The following is a 26033-nucleotide window of genomic DNA, read 5'->3' on the forward strand; positions in this document are numbered from 1 at the left end:
TTCTCTGCTGGTGCTCCAGAGAGGAGAGAAACGTGGAAAGTTTGAGTCTTCTTCTTCCTGATGGAGAGGTGAAATTGAGAGGCAATGGCAGAGATACTATACCAAAGTAATGGCAGAGATTCTATACCAAAGTAATGGCAGAGTGAGATGTCCTGGCTAGTGTTCTCATGGTTTGCTGGCAGCCTGATCTTAGCTGAGAGACAGAAAAACAAAGTGCAGCCTCCAGGCTCCGAAATTTTGCATCCTTTACATTGGAGCATATGGAAAATAGCAAAGACATATCACAAAGTAATTCTTCAGAGACACTCATTCCCCAGAAGAATAGAGGTGCTATGTGCCTGGTCAACTTGTCTGTTGAGACATGGGGAGGAGAAGTGCAGTGCATGAAAGCCTGAGATCTCCATTATTAAAACCATAAACCCTCACAATCCATCTCACTCATCACAAAAATGGTAGCCAGTCCTACATCATTATGACAGCAACATCTGAGTAATTGTCAGCCCAAGAATTTCAGAGAGCTAAAACTTGTAATACAGCAACACCTAGTAGTAGAAAACAGAAAAAAATTTTCAACATTAAAATATGTTTTTTCTTTTGAATTTTATTTTCCTTAATTTTTATATTTTTATTTTAGTGAATATTTTGTTAGTGTTTTTATTAATTTTTGGTTTTTCTCTTAGTTTTTTTCTGTACTTCTGTGTTTTTCATTATTTTAAAATTTTCGCTATTTTTCATTTTATTTTTATTTTTAGTTGTTTTGTTAGTTTTTTGTTTTTTTCAAAAACCACTCTCAGATGACATCAAAAAAGAAGAAAATTGGCCCTTGCCTGTTGGCTCAGTGGTAGAGCGTTGGCCTGGCGTGCAGAAGTCCCGGGTTTGATTCCCGGCCAGGGCACACAGGAGAAGCGGCCATCTGCTTCTCCACCCCTCCCCCTCTCTGTAGCATCCACCGGGTATATGAACAAACATTGGAGACTTTCAGGAGTTAAGATGTTACTTTATTGGCCAGTTTAACCTGCGCAGGGGCAAACTCCCAAGATGTCCAGAGACACCGTTCCCATAAGGAGCTGCAAACGGAAGCCGCACCTGGAGCTTACAGCCAGGCCCTTATATATCCTAAGTGAGCAAGCATAGTACAGAAGCAGATGTGGCAGTTTAGCTATTGGCTAGGGTGGTCACACGCAGCATAGCAACAGAGGCCAGCATAGCAACAGGGGCTGGTTTTAGCTTAGTGGCGAATTTCAAACCTAAACTTCTGATAAGGGTCTCTGACCTTCTTTGTTCCCAGCCTCACAGGAGCCATATCAGCACTTACTATTCCTTCAATAGTTACACTCTTTGCAGCACTCCCTGTTCCTTCAATAACACTCTTTGGCAGCCCCAGTACTCCCTGAATCTAACACTCTCCTTCCTTTCTGTCTCTCTCTTCCCTTCCTGCAGCCAAGGCTCCATTGGAGCAAAGATGGCCTGGGCGCTGGGGATGGCTCCTTGGCCTCTGCCCCAGGCGCTGGAGTGGCTCTGGTCGCAACAGAGTGATGCCCCGGAGGGGCAGAGCATCGCCCCCTGGTGGGCAGAGCGTCACCCCTGGTGGGCGTGCCAGGTGGATCCTGGTTGGGTGCATACGGGAATCTGTCTGACTATCTCTCCCCATTTCCAGCTTCAGAAAAATACAAAAAAAGGAGAAAATAAATATTATGGCTACCAAAGAAAAGGTAATTCCGAAAATAAAAGAAAATGTATAGACAGTATTCTCAATCACATGAATAACTTGGAGTTAAGCAAAAGTAAATTCAAATTTGAAGTTTTAAAAATACCTAATGAGGTACAAGAATGTACTGATAAGCAATTTAATGAGCTAAAAAATAGTAAACAAAATGAGTACTTGACCAAAAAGATTGAAACTTTTTAAAAAATGAACTCAATAACATGAAAAGAAAAATAAGCTAGAAAGTTTGGCTAATAGAACAAGCCACATAAAGGAGGAAATAAGTGACTTAAAAAACAGGCGAATAGAGATGCTACAAAAAAGAAGAGTGCCTGACCAGGTGGTGATACAGTGTATGGAGCATTAAACTGGGATGCAGTGGATCCAGGTTTGAAAGCCCAAGGTCATCAGCTTGAGCATGGGTTCATCTGGCTTGAGAACAGGCTCATCAGCTTGAGCCTGTTGGGGTCGCTGGTTTAAGCATGGGATTATAGACACGACCCCATTGTCTCTGGCTTGAGCACAAAGATCACTGGCTTGAAACCCAAAGTCACTGGCTTGAGCCCATGGTTGCCAGCTTAAGCAAAGGGTCACTCACTCTGCTGTACTCCCTGGTCAGGGGACATATGAGAAATCAATCAATGAACAACAGATAGAGCAATGAAGAATTCATTCTTCTAATCTATTTCCCTTCGTCTCTGTCTTTTCCTAACTGTCCCTCTTTCTGTCTCTTTCTCTATCTTTCTCACAGAAAAAAAGCAGAGAGAGAAGAAGAGAGACTGATGAATTTTAACAAATAATGGAGTTCTACAAAAGTTATCTGAATCCATCAGAAAGAGCAATGTAAGAATAATGAGTATATCAGAAAAAGAAAAAAAAAACCCAGGGAGAATGGAATGGAAAACCTATTCAAATAAGTAATTGATGGGAGCTTCCCAAGCCTATAGAAATAATTATCTGTTCAAATCGAAGAAGCAAACAGAAAGCCAAGTAACAGTGACACAAACAGCATTTATCTAGGTCAAAAAATAATAAAACTGTCAAGAATCAATGAGAAATAAATAATCCTCAAAACAGCTAAGGAAAAAAAGAACATATCTTATAAAGAAAGCCTATTAGATATCTTAGCAGAAACTCTGCAAGCCAGAGAACAGTGGACACATTCAAAGCATTGAAAGAGGAATTACCAGCCAAGAATACTATGTTCATCAAAGCTCTCCTTCAAATATAAAGAAGAAATATAAACATTTGCAGACATACAGAAGCTGAGGTAAATTACCACCAGAAAACACCGACTGCAGGAAATACCAAAAGGTCTTATTCTACCGAATACAGAAAACAAAGCAAAAGAAAACTACTTTTAAAAGCTCCAACAAAGTTGCAAAAAAACAAGGATTATCTGTGACAAAAATAACATAAAAAAGGGAGATAAATATTTAAATAGTAAAAGAGGACGGAGAGCAGAAACTTTCATAATACAAAAAGAAACTTGTATATATGAAAAATGTTCTCTTAATAACCTAATGGAAATCACCCATAAAAAAAAATACTAAAACACATAGTTAAAAAAGAAAACAAGAAAAAAGAAGTATGGAATACCACCACATAAAAACAACTGACAGCAACACAAAAGAGAAGAACCATATGAGACATACAGGTTCTGGAAAACAAAACATATAATGGCTAGAGAAAATCTTCAAGTGTCAATAATTACCATAAATGTAAATGAAATAAAGTCATCAATAAAGAGGCACAAAGTACCAGATTGTATTTAAAAGGAAAACTCAAACACATACTGCCTTCAAAAGACGCATCTAAGCTGTAAAGAAAAAAGTAGACTCAAACTGAAAGGTTGGAAAATGATTCTCCAAGCAAATAATATCCAAAGTAAAGTAGGTGTAGCCAAACTTGTATCTGACAATGCTGACTTCAAGACAAGAAATGTAATAGAAGAATTCAATTAAAATTTTATAATGATTAAGGGGTCACTATATCAAGAAGACATAGCACTTTTTAATATATATGCACTAAATAAGGGTGTACTAAAATGAAAAAGAATCTATTAACTGATCAAATAATAAAAACAGGCAAAAGCACAATAATACTTGGTGATCTGAACACACCATGGATGGTTTTAGATAGACCATCCAAACAGTATATATCATTAATGAAACATCAGCCATAAATAACACATTATACCAAATAGACATAATAGATATTAACAGGACATTTCATCCCAGAACATCAGATTATATATAGGAATATGCTGTAAAAATATACAGAGTTAGGATTACAATTATAGACAGTGAGGTGCCCTAGGCAAAAACCCTGAGTGCATGAGAGTCCTGGGGCCTCTTTGATTCTAAACTGGAAACAGCGCCTGTTGGAAACAGCCAAACAATAGGACAAGATTTAGAAATAAAAAATGTGCAAGCTTCAGAACAAATATTAGGATTCAACATTTTCCTTCCACTTTACTTCACACCCTGATAAATTCTTCTATCTGCTTTCTTAAGTTATTTTTACTGGCTAATAAATATGTGAGTAAGGCTAGGGATGGGGTTTTGGTCCATGGATCTACTTACAGAAATGTTGCCTGCCCTTGGCCCCTCAGAGCATTTCATCTGGTGTCTGAGTAGTTTATTGTCACAATGATAATTGCTGCACTGCCTAAGGAACCAGAAGCTCCGGACTCCCAAAGCTTGTCCAAGAAAAAGGATGTCTGCTCATCTCATTTGGTTAGGGACACAAGCAGCAGGGGATTACTGCTTGAATGCTTGCCGTGAAGTCACTTCTAGGGATCAGGCCAGGGGATTTCTCTTTTTCTTCATCTCATCTTTATCGTGGTAATTCCCTTTCCCATGAACAAAAGAACCACAAGTTACAGCTTCAGGGACTCCTCCAAGGTGCAGGGTGTTGTATTGGTATTTAATTACCCTCTTGCTCACAATCTAACAACAATGTCCTTGGTATCCAGAGGATGGAATAGACTTAGAAGATTGGGAAAGCACTTTTACCAAGGAGATGGTTGAAGCAATCTGGACAAGATATGAAATGATCCTTTGGGATTGGAAAGGGCTTATAAAAACTGTTCTCACCACCTAGCCCAAACCTCAGAAAAGCCCCTCCCCTGGGTGTTTCACTGACCCTAACCAGGTCTAACTAGCAGGAAGTAGCTATAGAAGAAGAGACCTTTATCCTTTTTCCTTAAAAAAACAAAATGCTGAAATGTTAGGTTTAGGTGGAGGGCTTCTTTAAATCCAGAGCCCCTTTAAACTCAAATTACCCTCACCCAATCTCCCACTAGCAGCTTCTTCACTAAGCATCTACCTCACTCAACCTTGTCCTCCTCTTAAGCAACTCTCCTAACCTGGGAAGGTTCTGAGAAGTGTCCTTGGGACAAGGCCTTCAAGAGGAACCTGAGGGTTGGGAAAAGAAAACAGTCTGTGACCTAAAACTAGACATAATACTGAAACTAGGATAATCTTAATTTATCTCTTAAAAAATAACTAAAGGTAATATTAAGAAGAAAAAAGAGAAACCAGGTCATTTAAATATCTTTGAGCCTTCTCCTGGAACCCTGTGAACTATTGTAATTCTGAAAACAATAAGAGAATATACAGGCTGTAAAAATGGAAAGGTCATGCCAGGACCTTAACGTATAAGGTAGAAAAAAAAAAAAGGTCCTTTCAAAAGCCAATTAGCTCAGTAGCCCATTCCCTCCCTTCTTTCAGTCATCCTGGAAGAGTGACAAGGATAAATAAAGAGGCTTTCTTTCACTGAAATTCTTAATAATACCATAAAATAGAAAAACTATTCCAAATGAGTTTTTTTTAACCAGGTGTCCTAGAAATACATTTGAAATCACTACTAGTTTAATTTAATTAATATTTTTTAAAGTTCTTAACAAAAAATATGTTTGTTTTGCCTAGGTTTATAAAACGTTCTTGTTATCTCTATTATATCTTTTGAAAACAAATGTATTCATCAATGAAAGAAACTTTTCCTAAGGGTCATAAAATATGTTGATAAAAGTATCTGTTTAATATTGTTAATTACTAACTTAGTTATCACTAAAAGTTAAGGTTTTTACAAATTGAAAATTTTAAGTTATTAAAAATAAAATTGTATAGTTTTAATAATAAAAGTTGAGTATTTTTGAAATGAAAAGGAAGAAAGTAAATAAGTTCTGAAAGCTAGATATTTTTGAATAGATAAGAAAGTTTATGAAAGTTGCAGAAGGTTTGAGCAGGTTGTTGTGCAGAGGAAGAAAAAGAGAAAAGGAACTGAGCAAATAAACACAGGTGAGAAAAAGAGAGAAAGGACGGTCTTTAGAAAAAAAGATTGTCCTGAAAGAAAAGTAAAAAAGAATATTAGAATAGTCTTAGGAAGTTCAAGAACTTGAGGAATTCACCCAAATTTACAGGTATTACAGGAAGAGTCAATAACCTTTTTAAGCCCCAACTATACCAACAAAAAAAGGAGGAGTCAGGAGGAGAGACTCACCCTACAAGAACAATAGTATAAGGCTATTTTTACTCTTAATTTTTAAAACTGTTTCTTCATCTGGAATTACTGCAGTAGAGAGGCAACTTATACAAGCTAAGCAATGGCCTATTTCGTGTTGAACCAGGATACATTAGCTGGCCCTCAGTGGGAGAATCCAATCAAATTGCTAACCGGGGGGTGAAGGTATATTGCAATTTTGTCATCAACATGACCTCTTTGGATACCAGCAAGGGACATGAAGCACTGTCATGAGTTAACATCAGCCCCCCAGAAGCAACCTAATTTCAGAGATTCAAAAGCCAATAGTGAATCCAACTCTGGAAATGAATCCAATAAACACAAAAGACACCTAGCTAACTCCCCAGCACTTAGGTAGCAACTGACATTATCTGGGACACTTTGAAACATCTAACCAGGGATGTTAAAGAAGTTTTGCAAAATACACGCACACCTCTGACTTCTGAAAACCTTTTTTTCTATGCTTTTTCTTCACCTTTCATTACAAACACCACCACCCTTTGACAACCCAGTCATCACTAATCCACCTGACCATCTTAATCTCTGTTAATTTTTACAAAAACCAGAAAGAGGGATACATAGGAATATGCTGTAAAAATATACAGAGTTAGGATTACAATTAGAGACAATGAGGCACCATATGGTGCAAACCCTTTGTGGACGAGAATTCAGGGGCCTCTTGAACCCGTACTGTAAACAGTGCATGCTGGAAATAGCAAACAGCAGGATAAAATTCAGTAACAGAAAATGTTTAGGTTTTCAGTAGAGACTAGAGTCGGTATGTTTCTTGCACTTTACCTCCCCCCTCCCCCCAGAGAACTTCTGGGTACTTTTAAAGTTACTTTTATTGCATAATAAATATTTGAGTAAGGCTGGGGATGGGACTTCAGTCCTTGGATTTGCTGACTGAAACTGGTGCTTCTCTTCAGCATCTCTGAGCATTTCATCTGAACTCTGAGTAACTCATTGACACTATGACAATTATATATTTATTTTACAGTGTGCATAGAATATTCTCAAGGATAGAAAAAATGTTGGGCCACAAAACTAACCCTAACAAATTCAAGAAGATTGAAATTTTACCAAGCATATCCTCAGTCCATAAGGTTTTGAATTAGAATTCTACTGCAAAAAGAAAGTAAAAAAAAACCAAACAAAAAACCTCACATAAATGTGGAAATGAAACAACATACTTCTAAAGAATGACTGGTTAAAAGGTAACATAATAGTAGAGATCAAAGGCATATACAGACAAATGAAAATTAAAACAAGACACATCAAAATTTCTAGGTTACAGTGGAAGCAGTAATAAGAGAGATGTGTATAACATTACAGGCTTATATCAAGAAATAAGAAAGATCCCAAATAAACAACATAAAATCACATTTTAAATAATTAGAAAGAGAAGAAAAAAGCCAATCCATATTTAGGAGAAGAAAAAGATAGTAAAAATTAGAGCAAAAGTAAATGAAATAGGGAATAAAAATCTAAAGAAAAATTAAAACAACAAAGAGCTAGTTCTTTGGAAACATAAATAAAATTTACAAACCCTTGGCTAGAATCACTAAGGAAATTAAAAGAAAAGACTCACAAAAACAAAATCTGAAATGAAACAGGAGAAATTACTATAGACACCACAAATTACAAAGGATCATACTATGAAAGATTATATGCCACCAAATTTAACAATTTAGAAGAAATGCATAAGTTCCTAGAGCTATACAGTCTTCCTAGAATGAGTCACGAAGAAATAGAAAACCTAAACAGACCCATACACAGGGAGGATATAAAAACAACTCTCAAAGTGTTCCCCCAAAGTAAAATTCAGTACTAAATGGCTACACTAGTGAATTTTACCAAACATTCAAAGATTTTATATATATCCTTCCCAAAGTCTTCCAAACACCAAAAGAGAAATTAATTCTCCCTAACATATTTTATGAGGAAACATAAACCTGATACCAAATCCTGGCAAGAATAACACACACACAAAAAAAGAAAACTAGAGAACAATATCTCAAATGAATACAGATGCAGCAATCTATAACAAAATGCTAGCAAATTGAATACAACAATAAATTGCATAAACAATGCATTAAAATCAAAGGATTCATTTCGAGAACACAAGGATGCTTCGATCACTTAATATACCACATCAACAAAACAAAGAACAAAAACTGTATGATCCTGTCAATAGATTCAGAAAAGATATTTGATAATAGACAACATCTATTTATGTTTAAAGCACTCAATAAAATGAGTATAGAAAGAAAGTATTACACTTCAACATAATAAAGGCCATTTATGACAAACCACCACAAATATCATCCTAAATTGTGGAAAAATACAGGCTTTTTTTCTGAAATTAGGAACAAGACAAGGCTTCCTACTCTCTCCACTAAACATAGTTCTGGAAGTTTTAGCCAGAGCAATGTAAGAGGAGAAAAAAAATAAAAGGCATTAATAATGTGAAAGAAGTAACAGAATCACTTTTGGAAGATTACATGATACTGTATATAAAAAATCCCCAAAGACTCCACCCAAGAACTTTCAGAAACAATAAAATAGTACAGAAAAGTCAGAGAATACAAAATCAATATACAGAAGTCTATTGTTTTTCTATATGCCAACGATAAAATTTCAGAAAATGAACTAAGAAAAATCAATTCCTTTTACAGTTGCAACAACAATAAATAAAATACCTAGGATTAAACTTATCAAAGGATGTGAAAGACCTATACACTGTAAACTACAAAGAATTATTGAAAAAAATAAAAAAAACACTATGACATGGAAACTGAGTTTATGTTCATGAATTGGAAGAATCAACATAGTTAAATTGGCTATGTTACACAAAACAATATACAAATTTAATAAAATCACCATTATAAACCCAATGTAATTAAAAAATAAAACAAAAAATAACCAGATTTTTATGGAGTAATAAAAAAATCTCAAATACTCAAAGCAATCCTGAGGAAAAAGGATAAAGCCGGAGGTATCACACTACCTGACTTCAAATTATAATACAGAGCCACGATAATCAAAACAACATGGTACTGTCAGATAAACAGACACACAATCCAATGGAGCTGAACAAACTTCACAGAAATAAAACCACATATATATGGATAAATAATCTTGATATAGGAGCCAAAATCACACAATGGAGATTAGACATCCTCCCCAACAGGTGGTGCTGAGAAAATTGGAAAGCCATATGAAAAATAAACTTGACTATAGATTGTTCCCATGCACAACAATTAATTAAAAAGAGGTTAAAGGCATAAATATAAGATCTGAAACAATGAAGTACATAGAAGAAAACAGGTACTAAATTCTGGACCTTGGCTGTAGAGAAGATATTATGAATTTGACCTGAATGGGAAGGGAAGTAAAGGCAAAAAAAAAAAAAAAAAAGAATGGGATTATATCAGACTAAAAAGCTTCTGTACATTAGCCTGACCTGTGGTGGTGCAGTAGATAAAGTGTCAACCTGGGAAAGCTGAGGTCTCCAGTTCAAAACCCTGGGCTTGTCTGGTCAAGGCACATATGAGAGTTCATGCTTTCTGCTCCTCTCCCTTCTCTCTCTCTCTCTCTCTCTCTCTCTCTCTCTCTGTCTCTAAAAAAAAACTGAACGAAGTTTAAAATAAAATATTTTAAAAGCTTCTTCACAGCAAAAGAAACTGACAACAAAATAAATAAGCTGCCAACCAAATGGAAGATTATTTTTTTAAAAAAGGGTTAATATCTAAAGTATATAAAGAACTCTCAAAGCTGAACCATAAAGAAGAAAAAAATCCAATTAAAAATAGGGAGAAGACCTGAACAGACACACTGCCCAAGAAGACATAAAAATGGCTAGCACATATATGAAAAGATGCTCATCTTCGCAAACTATTAGAGAAATGCAAATCAAAACTAGAATGAGATACTACCTCACACTTGTTAGATTGGCTGTTATCAACAAGACACTTAATAACAAGTGTTGAAGAGGCTGTTGAGAAAAAGGAACCGTTCTTCAAATGTTGGTGGAAGGCCCTGGCCGGTTGGCTCAGCGGTAGAGCGTCGGCCTGGCGTGCAGGGGACCCGGGTTCGATTCCCGGCCAGGGCACACAGGAGAAGCGCCCATTTGCTTCTCCACCCCCACCCCCCCTCCTTCCTCTCTGTCTCTCTCTTCCCCTCCCGCAGCCAAGGCTCCATTGGAGCAAAGATGGCCCGGGCGCTGGGGATGGCTCCTTGGCCTCTGCCCCAGGCGCTAGAGTGGCTCTGGTCGCGGCAGAGCGACGCACCGGAGGGGCAGAGCATCGGCCCCTGGTGGGCAGAGCGTCGCCCCTGGTGGGCGTGCCGGGTGGATCCCGGTTGGGCGCATGCGGAAGTCTGTCTGACTGTCTCTCCCCGTTTCAAGCTTCAGAAAAATACAAAAAAAAAAAAAAAAAAAAGAAAGAAAGAAAAAGAATTAAAAAAAAAAAAAGAATAAAAAATAATAAATAAATAAATAAATAAATAAACAAATGTTGGTGGAAATTTAAACTGGTACAGACATTATGGAAAAAATTGTGGTGGTTTTTCAAAAATTAAGAATAAAACTACCATATGATCCAGCGATCCCTCTACTGAGTATCTATTCAAAATCTTAAAACCATTGATACACAAAGACACATTCACCCTCATATTCATCGCAGCATTATTCACAATGACCAAGACATGGAAACAATCAAAGTGACCCTAGAGAGATAATTGGATAAAGAAGATGTGTTTTATATATATATGTGATGGCATACTACTCAGCCAACTGAAATGATGACATATTGCCATTTACAACAATGTGGGTGGGCCATTGTGGGTGGAGCACAGAGCACATTCCTAGCAGCTATGGCTGATACAATGCTCTGAGAATACTCCAGCTCCCAGAAGCCTCCTGGGCATACCCATAAAGGAAGCTCACCTGCTATAAGGAAGTAACTTAGCGTCAACCACACAGCTCCTGACCTTTTCAGCCATTGGCTGTGAAGGACACGCTGTAACATCTTATAAGCTAGCTTACTTCCTGAATAAAATGGATCTGCATCACTGAACCTGGTCCCCAGAGTCGGGTCTTTGTGTCTCCGTCATCCTTACCCCCAGCAGGACTTGTCCACAGGTCATGAAAACATTATACTAAGTGAAATAAGTAAATCAGATTAAGCTAAGAAGTATAATATTTTACACATAGGTAGGATATAAAAATTAGAATCATGGACATAGATAAAATTATAGTGGTTACCTAGTGGAAGGGGGTATGAGGGATCAGAATATGGGAAAGAAGAGTATAGAGGGATAAGTTGACAGTGACAGAATATATTAATATTTGACTTTTGATGATGGGCACACAACACAATCAACAGTTCAAATGCTATAGAATATTTACTTGAAACCTAGGTACTCATTGATTATTGCATCTTGATTAAATTAAATTTTCTAAATAAAAATAATAATAACAAAATCAAATAATATAAATTAAATAAAAATTGATTTTAGAAAGAGAGGAAAAGAGAGAGAGAGACAGTGGGAGAGAGATAATAGAGAGACAATAACTTTTATCTGTTTCTGGTTGTGCCCTGACCGGGAATCAAACCTGCAACTGCTGTGCTTGAGGACTATGTTCTAACCAACTGAACTACCCAGTCAGGGCAGCACAATTTTTCTGAAGGATATTCTGTTTATTTTCTGAGTGTATGTAGGTAACTTATTTTATTGTTTTTATTCTCTGTTTGGCTATTGTTTTTGTTATAGTTTTATTTGTTTTTAAGCAGTAGGCACTTCATTAACAAAATACATTTGTAGATATGTTTCCCAGAGTAAACTTGGTTCATAAAAATATAGTGTATATTATTCAACTTATTAATAAGAATCATGTTTAAAATTTTGTAATTAATGAATTAACTGGTACAGATATTATGGAAACCTCTCAGATCCACTGAGTAATGGTGGCACCACTCAGATCCACTAATTCATTGTCATAGTCTTATTTCCGGCCTTCACCCTTTCTTCTATCATAATCATAGTAAGCCCCTAAAGGGTCTTCTTGTTTTTACATTTTGTGAGTTTATAGTCTTCTTTTGTAAAGCAGACAGATATACATAAAATAGTTTTGCAGATGACAGTAGTTTGTTTGGATTGCATGAGCATAATCAACTTTATTGAATAGATTCCCAAAGTGACAGTTTTCAACTAGGTACATAGAGTTATTAAGCTAACTAATAATTAGTAGTTCATAATACAATGGCAAATGCATCCCTAATTAATGAGTGAGATAACAACTGCTCCCTATTTCCAGGCATTAGTTCCACAAATATTTTAATCATTTTTTATGGCTTGGTATAATCGTAAAATATAATAGTAATGCTGGAAATACTAGCAGCAAATACTCTGTATAATTATATATTTTATTTTTATTTATTTATTTTTTTTGTGAGAGGAGGGGTAATAGTGAGGCAGACTTCTAATGTGCCCAACAAGGATCCACCTAGCAGTCCCATCTGGGATGAATATTCCAGTAGCAATATATTTTTAGCACCTAAGGCTGACTTCTTTACACCAATTGAGCCATCATCAGGGCCTAGGCCATGCTCAAACTTATTGAACCACTAGGAGTGGAAGAGAAGCAAATGATCACTTCTCTGTGTGCCTTGCCTGGGAATCAAACCCAGGTCATCCATATGCTAGGTTGATACTTTATCCACTGAGCCACCAGCAAGAGCTATATAATGATATATTTCTGCCCATATAAAACATTGTTTTAAGAACCAAATTTTGCCTAACCATCGGGTGGTACAATGGAAAGAGCATCAACCTTGAATATTGAGGACCTAAGTTTGACACCCCAAGGTCGCCAGCTTGAGCACAAGCTCATCCAGCTTGAGCTCAGGTTTACCTGGCTTGATCAGAGGCCCAACAGCTTGAGCATGAGGTTACCGGCTTGAGAGTAGGGTCAGAGTCATGACCCCAAGGTCACTGACTTGAACCCAAGGTCACTGACTTGAGCAAAGGGTTACTGTCTTGAGGGTGGGGTCATAGACATGACCCCAAGGTCACTGACTTGAACACAAGGTCACTGACTTGAGCAAAAGGTCACTGTCTTGAGGATGGGGTCATAAACATGACACCAAGGTCACTGACTTGAACCCAAGGTCATTGACTTGAGCAAAGGGTCACTGGCTCAGCCGAAGCTACCTCACCCCTGCCCCCTTGTCAAGGCATGTATGTATAAATAAGAAAGCAATCATTGAACAACTGAAGTGCTGGAACTTGGGTTAATGATTCTCATTTCTACCCTTTCCTGACTGTCTCTGTCTCTGTTTCTGTCTCTGACGTTAATAAAAACAAGACCACCAAATTTGTATGGCTTGAACAATGTACTCTGCAAAAAGGTACTTTTATAATGTTATTACTTTTATTATTATTTAAATTAAAAATAATTCAGACATACACATACATTCACCTTACAAATTTTTCTACTCTGGGAAAAGAAAAATATTTTTAATTTTTGTTTTTCTCAATAATTTAGTTTCCAAAAATATTTCTAAATTAAGTCTTTGTTTTCTGGTCTCTAAACTTTTAAATGTATCTTTTTAGGTATCTCAGGGTGACACATCTTTATGTGATGCATTACATCTGATTAAACCAATCACACTGCATTTAGGTAGACCCTGTCCATAATAAACAGTGTGACTGAAGTTACTTGGCATGATACATCACAGCACATGGTTTGCTGGTCTGCAAAATCTTAAAGGGTCTTAAAGTGGGAAAGAAGAAAGAGGTAACAACTCCAAGTGTATTGACTAATTGGTCATTTGATTACAGAAAATACATCTCTAAAATATATTTCTATCATTTAAAAACCTTGTGAAAACCCATAGGAAATTGAAATTTAGGAAAATTCTGGAAAACCAAATTTTTTATGCTACCAAATAAGAAATTGTATTATTTTGATCATTTTGCAGCTACACTGCTTTATTTATCAAATGTATATCTAGATTTTTTTCAACTTGAAATTGCATGAAGTTTCTTAGCCATTCACTTATTGCCTCATGTGAATTTTGTGATATAGATGTTAAATGTGTGGGTCCATATACAAACATTTTAACACTGTACTGATAAAAATAGCAGAGTTGACTAGTTACAACTGAATTAGCAGCAGGTTTCTTTAAGTAACCAAGGCAGTATTTTCTATGATTTGTATCAGTTTATTTTCCACAATACCAGGTTGGTAGGGGACTACAGAGCTTTAGACAAGGCTTTAGGATGATGATTAAATTTTGTTTTCTTATTATTTGTTTACAAAGACATAAATAAGTTTTAAGTAAATCTTGCCCCATCCATGTATTTATAATTCTCAAAGTTGATCACCTTTTTATGAGAACATAAAAGTAATACACAAGAATATTTCTTTATCATCTATTAAAACATATGCTAAAACCCCAGGTATTTTTTGTCACTCTCTCCATCTCATATGTAATCACAGAAAAGTACTGCTCTCGATGGATTTGGGCTGGATCATAGGAGTAGAGCATTATCCCATAATTATACTTCTGATTTTTATTGAAACAAATAACTTCTCTTTATTCATAAGAAAATTTAACTTTTTAAAGGTGTTTTTTTTACCTAGTATTTTTTTTTGCAGTAAGGTAGTGTTATAAAAAGCTTATGAGGGTAGAAGTCATCAAAATTTAACACTATGCAGATTATTTTTATTGCATATTGAAACAATTCATTAAGAATTCATAATGAAGTAATATGCAAAACATATTAGCATTACATTCCTCTTCCTCAGGCTTTAGGGTTAAAATAATAAAATTAAACTTTTAAAATAAAAGATCTTTTGAAAAGCTACAGCCAAATAAGAAACAATATGACCCTCAAGAAAATTTTTCTGCTATTAGTTTCTGTCAAATGAAGAGAGAACACAAAAAGAAGTGACAGTGATTATAAACAAATTCTGAAACTACCATTATGACTACATCTGAGTGATTAAATATCACCCAAGCTAACCTGAATTTCCATGAAATTTTGCAGTGGAATGATTCCTCATAGAAAATTACATGTTTATGTATTATATTTGTGGGAAAAACAAGACAAAATGTGTATCATACTTAATCCAAGTTGCTAGAGAGAATTCTACTTAAGAGTGTTGAATAGTAATAGATCAAGCACAGCAGGGCCTGATGCAGAGAAATTGTTGAGTGTCATGGATCTACCACTGACTTACGTGAGTATTAGGAGGAGTTTTTAGTTCTGTCTCAGCTATAAGAAAATTAAACTTGACTATTATAAAAATGCTTTCAAGATACACGATTCTGTAGTTCTAATATCACCAAGCACTAGTAGCATTAAGTATGCACAAAAAAAAACCTGAATAGAATAATTGTTTCAAATTAAGTCAGATCCTATATCAACATTTATGAACCATATTATAACCAAAAAGAAGATTTCTAACTCCTCTGAGCCAGTTTTCTCATTTGTAAAAGGGAGATAAAAAAGAGCTGCCAAAAAAAAAAAAAAAAAAAAAAAAAAAAAAAAAAAAAAAAAAAAAAAAAAAAAGCTGCTTCACCTGACCAGGCGGTGGTGCAGTGGATAAAGCTTTGAACTGGGATGCTGAGGACCCAGGTTCAAGACCCCGAGGTCATCAGCTTGAGCCCAAGCTCATCTGGTTTGAGAAAAGCTCACCAGCTTGGACTCAAGGTCGCTTCCTTGAGCAAGGGGTTACTCGATCTGCTGAAGGCCCACAGTCAAGGCACATATGAGAAAGCAATGAACAACTAAGGTGTTGCAACGAAAAACTGATGATTGATGCTTCTCATCTCTTTCTGTTACTGTCTGTCTGTCCTGTCTATCCCTCTCTCTGACTCTCTTTCTCTGTCTCTGAAAAAAAAAGCTGCCTTAACAAATTTTGCATAGTTCCAGTGAACATGTGTTTCAATACTCAGTATAGACTTTGACTATGAAGAAGAATTAAGGAAGAAAAGGAATTTATTTATGCACCTTGGTGCTTATGAAGTCTATAATAATCCCTATATTATCATCATTTTACTTACTGATATGTAACTATTAAACACACAGTGCCACTCTAAAGTTAACTGTTCAATTAATACTTGATAAATCAGTCAATTATTATTAAAAAGTGAGCTATTTTATGTCTCCAAATATTTCTAGATAGATTTTGATAAGAGATTGATTTTCTGTGAATCTTACTCTGCCATTTACTAACAGGCTACATGGCCTTGGACAAACTACTTAATGTCTCTACGTTTCTGCTTTACTCACTTGAAAAATAAGATTATTAATAACATATATCTTATCAAAGTTCTATGCAAATTAAATGGAATAATAAAAAGTGTCCAGTAGACGTTCAGTCATAACAAACAAAAATATCAGTTACTATTACCACTATTTCCAGACTAAGAGATCTAAATTATGCTCCAGGAAATAATAAGCAATTCTGTTAGAGCAGGCATCAATAAAATCTGTGAAAACACTATATTTAAAATTAAAATATTTCTGCACACTTAAAATTAATTGAATAGAAAAGAAAATATATAAATAGATTATAGTAGCACACTTTATTATAGGGCCCACATTTTTGTAGTTTTATACATTGCACAAATACTAGCATATCTATGTCATAGTTAAAAATAAGACTTCAGTTTTCTAGTTAAATAAGATTATTTAATTTAATAATAAAACTAATAAACAAGTATTAGGTAAGAATGCTGAAGATATATAATTGTCTTGTAAAAATAATGAAAGAAGTAAGTTAAAATTTTACCCTTGCTCATAGACATCATTTCTAAATGTATTTATGTGCTCTGATAAAAACCAACCTTCAGGGTGAAAAAGTAAATGAAAATATTTTTATCTCATTTCAACCTTATCTATGAAGGTCATCATTTTTTTCTGTTCTAATGCATTTAGCTAACAAGAGAAAGAAAAAAAAGAAATTCTCCACTACTTTAATATATTCCTTGATTCCAATTAACTTGTATCACTTGTACTTGTACCCATGACAAAGCTCGCTCCCCTTGAAGCTTTTGACCTATAAGTCATTTTAAAAACAGAACTGTTTTCCTAAACTTTTAAAGTGAGGAGAAAGTGCTATTGGAAAACTTTAGATTTTTCTCTTCTTTGAAGAAAAAAGTTAAGTATATTTAAGTATATATGTATTGAATAAAACTGTGTATATAGAGAGACTTAATAAAAAAAAGAGATTTATTTTCTCCTGAGTATAAAATTGGAGGTATGTTGGTCAGGAAAAAAAGTTGCATACACAGTAAAGGGACTATAGAATTTGCATTGATTATATTATAAATTGAGCCATGCTATGGTTTGGTTCTCAAAGAGAAAATGGTGGCCACCATATAGTTAAGTATTATTACATCATAATGGTAAGTCCAGTGAAAATTTAGAGAGGTTATAATGCTTTTTGAAAATGTATTATCATAGTTCATTATATTAGCACATTTGTAAGAAAAATCAACAAACTCTCTAGACACACAAAACTCATTTCTTAAAAGTTAACATTTATTTATAGCCAAAGAACTTAGTAAAGAACAAAATTTTAAATAAGAAAATACCTATACAATCAAGACCCAATGTGATATTTAAGGTTGAAAAATTTCTAAAAATCATTTACTTGTCTAGAAGATCACTGTTACTAGTTATTGCCCATTGAGTATGTTCTATGATTTTCTGGCTTCAGGGTGTAGGCAATGGTGTATGTTTTTAACATTTCTTTTCAACCTTTCACTAAAGATCACAATCTGTTGTGAGGCAAGAAAATAAAGTTTTGGGAGCTGGGAAAGATGACATGATTCTGTAAATAAGATTATTAAAATAATGCATAAATAAATGATAGAATTAAAAAATCAACAATGTGGCTGAATATAAAATGTTTTATATAGTATTAAATTCCATTTCTATATGCCAAAAACTGACATGAAGAACATATAACTTTTGCCAGGCCATATCGCAGTGGGTAGAGTATCAATTTGTGATGGTGAGGACCCAGGTCTGAAAACCAAGGTTACCAATTTGAGTGTGGGCTCATGTGGCTTGAGTGAGGGATCACTGGCTTGTGTGAGGGATCATAGATATGATCTCATGGTCACTAGTTTGAGTCCAAACATTGCTTGTTTGAAGTTCAAGCTCACTGGGTTGAGACCAGACCAAGATTATTGACTTGAGCCTAAAAGTCACTGGACTGAAGCCCAAGGTAGCTGGTTTGAGCCCAAGGTCACTGGCTTGAACATGGGATCACTAGCTCAGCTAGAGATATGGGGTCAAGGCATATATGAGAGAGCAACCAATGAACAACTAAAGTGTCAAAATGTGAGTTCATGCTTCTCATCTCTCTGCCTTCCAGTCTGTCTGTTCCTGTCTTTCCCTCCATTGTTAAAAATAATAATAATAACAATAAAAGAAAATATAATTTAAAAAAATAGATGAAGAAAGTAGTGATAGCATGAAAGATACTCCTGATTTATCCTCTTGAAATTTCAAAAAATTGAAAATATATAACACATCTACAGAACCCCAGCTGGGCTCGCAAGTACACCTAAAAGATCCACACACTGAATGGACTAAAAACAGGATGGATTGAAAGGGGGAGGGCAGAAGATAAAAAGCACTCACAGTCAGCTCTGGAGAGCAGACAAACTTGGAGTGACTGGTTTTTCTTTCTCTGCTGGACTAGGGGATAAAAGGAGTGTTGGATCTCTGGATTTGGTCTGAGGGGTAAGAACAAGACAATCCAGAGTGACTGAGCCTTCTTCTGCTGGTAAGAGCAGTGAGATAGAGATGCACAGGGGGAGAATTTAAACCAAAGTGGTCAGAGTGCAGGATTACATCTAGAGTTCCAGCTGCCTGACTGCAGCCTGGACTCAGCAGAGACAGAGAAAACTAAAGTGCCCTGTCCCAGCCTCCCAGATTGCACCTCCCTCACCTCTCTGAAGAACAAAAGTGCTCTTTATATGTTCCCCAGATATATGGAGATATGGCAAGGAGACCTTGGAAACCTGAAATCGCCATTGTTAGAGCAGTAAAGTGAAAAAGCCAAAGCCATAAAGCCAAAGTTGAAAAGTATACAAAACACACCCTAAACACCAATTCAATAGAGGCCCTGATTATATTATTGCCACAGGAACACCTCAGTGAAGGACAGCCCAGGAATTTCACATAGTTAAACTTGTAATACAGTGACACTTATTGGAAGAAACATCTCAAAACTGAAGTTTATTTTTTTTCTTCCTTTTTTTCTTATTTGTTTTTTTTCTTTTTCAAATTAATTTTTCTTTAATTTTTATATTTTATTCATATTTTAGTAAGTGTATTGTTTTTTATTTTTAACTTTGTTTTATGGTTTTTCCTTTTTATTTGTCATAATTTTTAAAATTTTATTGTATTTTTAAATTTAATTTTTATTGGTATTTTTGTTAGGGTTCTTAACAATATAACTGTCAAATGCCATCAAGAAAGCAAAAATCAGATACCATGGACACACAAGAAAGAAAGATAGTTCAGAAAGAAAATGAAAAATCTCCAGAAATATTCTCAATCACATGGATACTTTAGAGATAAATGATAGAGAATTAAAAATTGAAGTTCTAAAAATACTCAATGAGATCTGAGAAGACACCAATAGGCAACATTATGAACTCAGAAAACAAATTAATGAACAAAACAAATACCTCACCAAAGAGATCAGAATTAAAGAAAAGTACCTCAGCATAATAAAGGTCATATATGACAAGCCATCAACTAATACCATACTAAATAGTGAGAAAAATGAAGGTTTTTCCTCTTTTTTTTATTCATTTTAGAAAGAAGAGAGAGAGAGAAGGGGGGAGGAGCAGGAAGCATCAACTCCCATATGTGCCTTGACCAAGCAAGCCCAGGGTTTCCAACCGGCGACCTCAGCATTTCCAGGTCGACGCTTTATCCACTGCGCCACCACAGGTCAGGCAGGTTTTTCCTCTAAAATCAGGAAACAAGACAAGGCTTCCCATTCTCTCTACTCTTATTCAACATAGTTATGGAAATCTTAGCCACAGTGATCAGACCAGAGAAAGAAATTAAAGACATCCATATCAGGAAAGAAGAAGTAGAGGTATCACTTTTTGCAGATGGCATGTTCTTGTATATAGAAAATCTGAAAGGTTCCATCAAAAAACTATTAGGAACAATAAACCAATACAGTAAAGTCATAGACTACAATGTCTATTGCTTTTGCCTGACCTGTGGTGGTGCAGTGGATAAAGCGAAGACCTGGAATGCTGAGGTCACCGGTTTGAAATTGTGGGTTTGCTTGGTCAAGGCACATATGATGGGAGTTGATGCTTCCTGCTCCTCTACCCTTCTCTCTCTCTCTCTCTCTCTCTCTCTCTCTCTCTCTCTCCCCCTCTCCCTCTCTCCCTCTCCCCCTCTCTAAAATGAATAAATAAAATATTTTTAAAAGTCTATTGTTTTCCTATACACCAATGATGAAGCTTCGAGAACTGAACTAAAATAAAAAACAATTCATTTTCAATTGCAACAACAGAAAAATAAAATATTTAGAAATATACTTAACATAGAATGTGAAGGACCTATATACTGAAAACTACAGAACTTTATTGAAAGAAATTTAAAAGATGCAATGAAATGAATAAAAGTATTTTATGTTCATGGATTGGAAGAATCAATATAGTTAAAATGATTCAAAGTAATGTATTATCCAAAATAATACAAATTTACTGCAATCTTCATCAAATCCCAATGTCATTTTTTTAAAGAAATAGAAGAAAAAATCATCAGGTTTATATGGAATCACATAAAACCCCAAATAGCCAAATCAATCCTTAGAAAACATAATGCAGCCAAAGTATAACACTACCTGATTCAAATTATACTATAGAGCCACAATAATCAAAATATCACTGCATTGGCAGAAAAAAAAAAGACATACTGAACTGTAGTTATATGCTATGAAAATATGCAGAGTTAGAAAGGCAATTCGAGATAGTGAAGTGCTTTAGGGCGAGAGTCATGAGAGGACTAGTGCCCAGGGTCCTCTCTGACCCCATACTGGAAAGAGTATATGCTGGAAACAGCAAAACAGCAGGATAAGAGTCAGTAACAAAAATGTTTAGGCTATCAGAGCAGAAATTAGAAGTCAGCATGTTCCTTGTCCTTTACTTCACCCCCTTAAAATTTCTTCTATCTGCTTCCTTGAATTATTTTTACTGGCTAATAAATATCTGAGTAAGGTTGGGGATGAGGCTTCAGTCCTTCAGTTTGCTGACCAGTCTGTTGCCTTCCCTTGGCCCCATGGCACATGTCTTCTGGTCACTGCGACACAGACCAATGAAACAATCCAAAGCCCAGAAATAAATCCATATATTTATATATACGGACAAATAATCTTTGACAAAGTAGCCAAAATCATAAAATTGAAAAAAGAAAGACCCTTCAAAAATGGTGCTGAAAACATTTAAAAGCCATATGCAGGCCCTGGCCGGTTGGCTCAGTGGTAGAGTGTCGGCCTGGTGTGCAGGGGTCCCGGGTTCGATTCCCGGCCAGGGCACACAGGGGAGACGCCCATCTGCTTCTCCACCCCTCCCCCTCTCCTTCCTCTCTGTCTCTCTCTTCCTCTCCCACAGCGAGGCTCCATTGGAATGAGGATGGCCCGGGCACTGGGGATGGCTCCTTGGCCTCTGCCCCAGGTGCTGGAGTGGCTCTGGTCGCAGCAGAGAGACACCCCAGAGGGGCAGAGCATCGCCCCCTGGTGGGCAGAGCGTCGCCCCCTGGTGGGCGTGCCGGTGGATACCGGTCGGGCGCATGCGGGAGTCTGACTGTCTTTCCCCGTTTCCAGCTTCAGAAAAATACAAAAAAAAAGCCATATGCAAAATATATAAACTTGACTATAGTTTGTCTTCATGCAACAAAAATTTTAAATGGATCAAAGATCTAAATATAAGATTCAAAACAAAAGCACAAAGAAGAAAACATAGGTACAAAACTCATGGGCCATGGCTATAAAGACTAATTTATGAATTTGACTACAAAGGCAAGGTAAGTAAAGGCAAAAATAAATAAATGTGATTATATCAAACTGAAAAGCTTTTGTACAGCCAAAGAAACTGACAACAAAACAAACAGGCAGCCAAATAAATGAGAGATAATATTTGCAGACAATAGCCCCCAAAAGGGGTTAATATCCAAAATATATAAAGAACTCACAAAGCTCAATAATAAAAAAGCAAACCATTCAATTAATAAATGGGGAGAGGGCCTGACCAGGCAGTGACAAAGTGGATAGAGCATCGGACTGGGAGGCAGAGGACCCAAGTTAGAAACCTTGAAGTTGCTGGCCTGAGCATAAGATCATCTGGTTTGAGCCAAGGTCACTGGCTTGAGCAAGGGGTCACTTGCTCTACTGTAGCCCCCAGTGAAGGCACATATGAGAAAGTAATCAATAAACAACTAAGGTGCCACAACAAAAAAAACTGATGCTTCTCCTCTCTCCTCCTTCATGTCTCTCTGTCCCTACCTGTTTCTCTCTCTTTTTCTTTCTGTCTCTGTCACAAAAAAAAATGGGAAGAGGACCTAAATAGACACTTCTCTAAAGAGGACATACAAATGATCAATAGATATATGAAAAGATGCTCATATTCACTAGTTATTCAAGAAATTAAAATCAAAACCACAATGTGATGCAACCTCAGACCTGTTAGATTTGCTATCATCAACAAGACAAGTAATAACAAGTGTTGGAGAGGCTGTGGAGGAGAAGGAACCCTCATTCACTGCTGGTGAGAATGCAAATTAATACACTATTTATGAAAGAAAGTATTCGGATTCCTCAAAAAACTAAGAATAGAACTATCATATGACCCAGCAATCTTTCTAATGGTTATCTAACTACAAAACTTGAAAACATTGGTAAGTAAGGACTTATACCCCCCCAATGTTCATTACAACATTATTCACAGTGGCTAAGACATGGAAACAACCAAAGTTTCCCTTGATAGAAGATTAGATGAAGGAGATGTGGTACATATATACATTGGAATACTAATCAGCCATGAAAAATGATTACATAGTGTGATTTACAACAACATAGATGAGCCTTAAGAGCATTATCATGAGTGAAGTAAGTAAATCAGGAAAAGTTAAAACTGTATGATTTCATACATAGGTCGGATATAAAACTGAGACTCACGGACATAGATAAATTTGAAGGGGTTATCAGGTGCACGGGGGAGAGTAACACGGGGTTTGGAGTGCGGGAGGGTGTAAAGAAGAGAAATATAAGGTGTTAGAAAATGATTTGACTTTGAGTGATAGGTATACAATAGTAATCAACATTTAAAATTATGTAGAAATATTTACTTGAAACCTATGTACTCTTATTGATCAATATCACCCAATTAAATTTAATTTTCTACATAAAATTTAGAAAAAAACATAATTTTAAAATATTTATTTCTCTGAAATATAAATTATACTTATTAGAAAATCTACCTTTATTGAAACATTACAAAACTTAAAGAGATTAAATAAAATTCAAAAAAATACCTATGCTATGAGCTGAATTTTGTCCACTCATAATATGATTATTTGAAGATCAGGCCTTTAAAGAGATAATTAAAATTAAATGTGATCATAATGAAAGGGCCCTAATACCATACTTATAAGAAGAAAAAGTATTGATATTATCTTCTTTTTTTATTTATTATTTAATAGTCACCAAAGCTCTCCAGCATCTCTCAATTGTCTGAAGTCGAAAGGAAAGGAAGGAAAGAAGGAAGGAAGGAAGGAAGGAAGGAAAGAAGGAAGGAAGGAAGGAAGGAAGGAAGGAAGGAAGGAAGGAAGGAAGGAAGGAAGGAAGGAAGGAAGAAACCTCATGAACATTGGCAACAGGGTGATGATGGTGCCAGGAGTGGGGTGGTGGTGAAACAGGGTACAGGTGAGGTAAAAGGTGATGGACAAAGATTTGTATTGGTTTGATGAACACACAATAATACAATGTACAAATGATGCATTGTAGAATTGTGCACCTGAAACTGGTAAAATTGTGTTAACCAATGTCACCCCAATAAATGAAATAAAAAGGGTAATTAAAAAATCATAGAAGCTGAAAAGGTGACAATGACAGACTGGGAAAATGAAAATAACATGGACCCTCAACTAGATTATTAAATCTCTGAAAGAAACTACACCCAGAGTTTAATTTTACAAAAAAAGGAAAATTTCTATCATTAAAGCTACATCTGGTGAAAAGAAGATAAAGAAGTAGGAGAAGGAAGAGAAAGAGAAAAGGGAAATACACAAGATATCTCTCTCTCTCTCTCTCTCTCTCTCTCCATTTACCCACAGAAAGGAAATGTCAAGTGAGGACAGAGCAAGAATGTAATAATCTTCAAGCCAGGTAGAGGGGCTACACCAGAAAGCAACCCTCTTTGTACCTTGATCTTGGACTTCTGGCCTCTAGAACTGTGAGAAAATAATTTTCTTTTATTTAAGTCACTCAGTCTGTGGTATTTTGTTATGGAAGCCCAAGCACACTAATAATACAGGAGAAATCACAAGATTAAAAATCATAAAGCCATCAAATCTCCTCAAAATAATCTGTATATGTATTATTTCTTTCAATATTCAACAAATATTGTCTGATCAGATTGTGGCATAGTGGGTAGAGCATCAGCCCAGGACCCTGAGGACACAGAATAAAAGCCCTAGGGTTAGTGGCTTCAGTGTGGGCTCATCTGGCTTTAGTGCAGGCTCACCAGCTTGAGCACAGGGTTGACGGCTTGAGCATAGAATCATAGACATGACCCCAGAGTCACTGGCTTGATCCAAAAGGTCTCTGAATTGAGCAAGGGGTCACTGGCTCAGCTCCAGTCAAGATACGTATGAGAAATCAATAAACAAACAACTCAAGTGCTGCAACTATGAGTTGATGCTTCTCATCTCTCTCCATTCCTGTCTGTCTATTCCTGTCCATCTGCCTACTTCTCTGTCTGTCTGTCTCGCTTAAAAAAAGTTTATTGACTCTATTATTCACTATTCACTAGGCACTATTTTAGGAACTTTGCAAACAGTAATGTACAACACATAAAAATCACTACCTATAGTAATGTTGGCATGATAGATACCTTTGATCTCTCCTTTTGAAATTCTAACAAATTTGAACAGTGATAATGCAGTGAAAGAACCCCATCTGGGTTCACAGGCTTGCATGAAACCATCTCTGTATGAAATGAAATAAAAGTGGTAAGAGTTGAGAAGGGGAGTGGAATATAAGATTCACTCATAGTCGAGTCTAGGGAGAAGAGAAACCCAGAGTGATTGGGACTTTTACTGCCAAGAGAAACAGAGAGACTGGGGATGGGGTGGAGAATACAAAACAGAAGTTGCAGCAGAATAAGGGGCTTCACCCAGCATTCCCGCATTCTTCCAGCAACCTGCAGGTGTCACAGAGAAAAAGAAAAACAAAGTGCAGCTCCCCAGCCTTCCAATTTTATATCCATCCTCCTTGGGCACAGAGAGTGACAGAGACATACACCACAAATAATTCTACAGGGCCACTTTTCCTGCAGAAGAACACAGGTGCTCTTTATGTGGTTCCCTGGTCTACTGAGGTGTGGGAAAGAACACCTGGAGGCCTGAGATCAACATTGTTAAAGCCATAAATCTCTCATAACAGGCCCCACCAATCATTGTGACTGCAACCCTGTATTCATCATCACATCAGCAACTTTTCAGTGGAGTTTGGCCAAGGAAT

The sequence above is a fragment of the Saccopteryx bilineata genome, chromosome X (genome assembly GCF_036850765.1).
Source record: "Saccopteryx bilineata isolate mSacBil1 chromosome X, mSacBil1_pri_phased_curated, whole genome shotgun sequence".
NCBI classification, from domain to species: Eukaryota; Metazoa; Chordata; class Mammalia; order Chiroptera; family Emballonuridae; genus Saccopteryx; species Saccopteryx bilineata.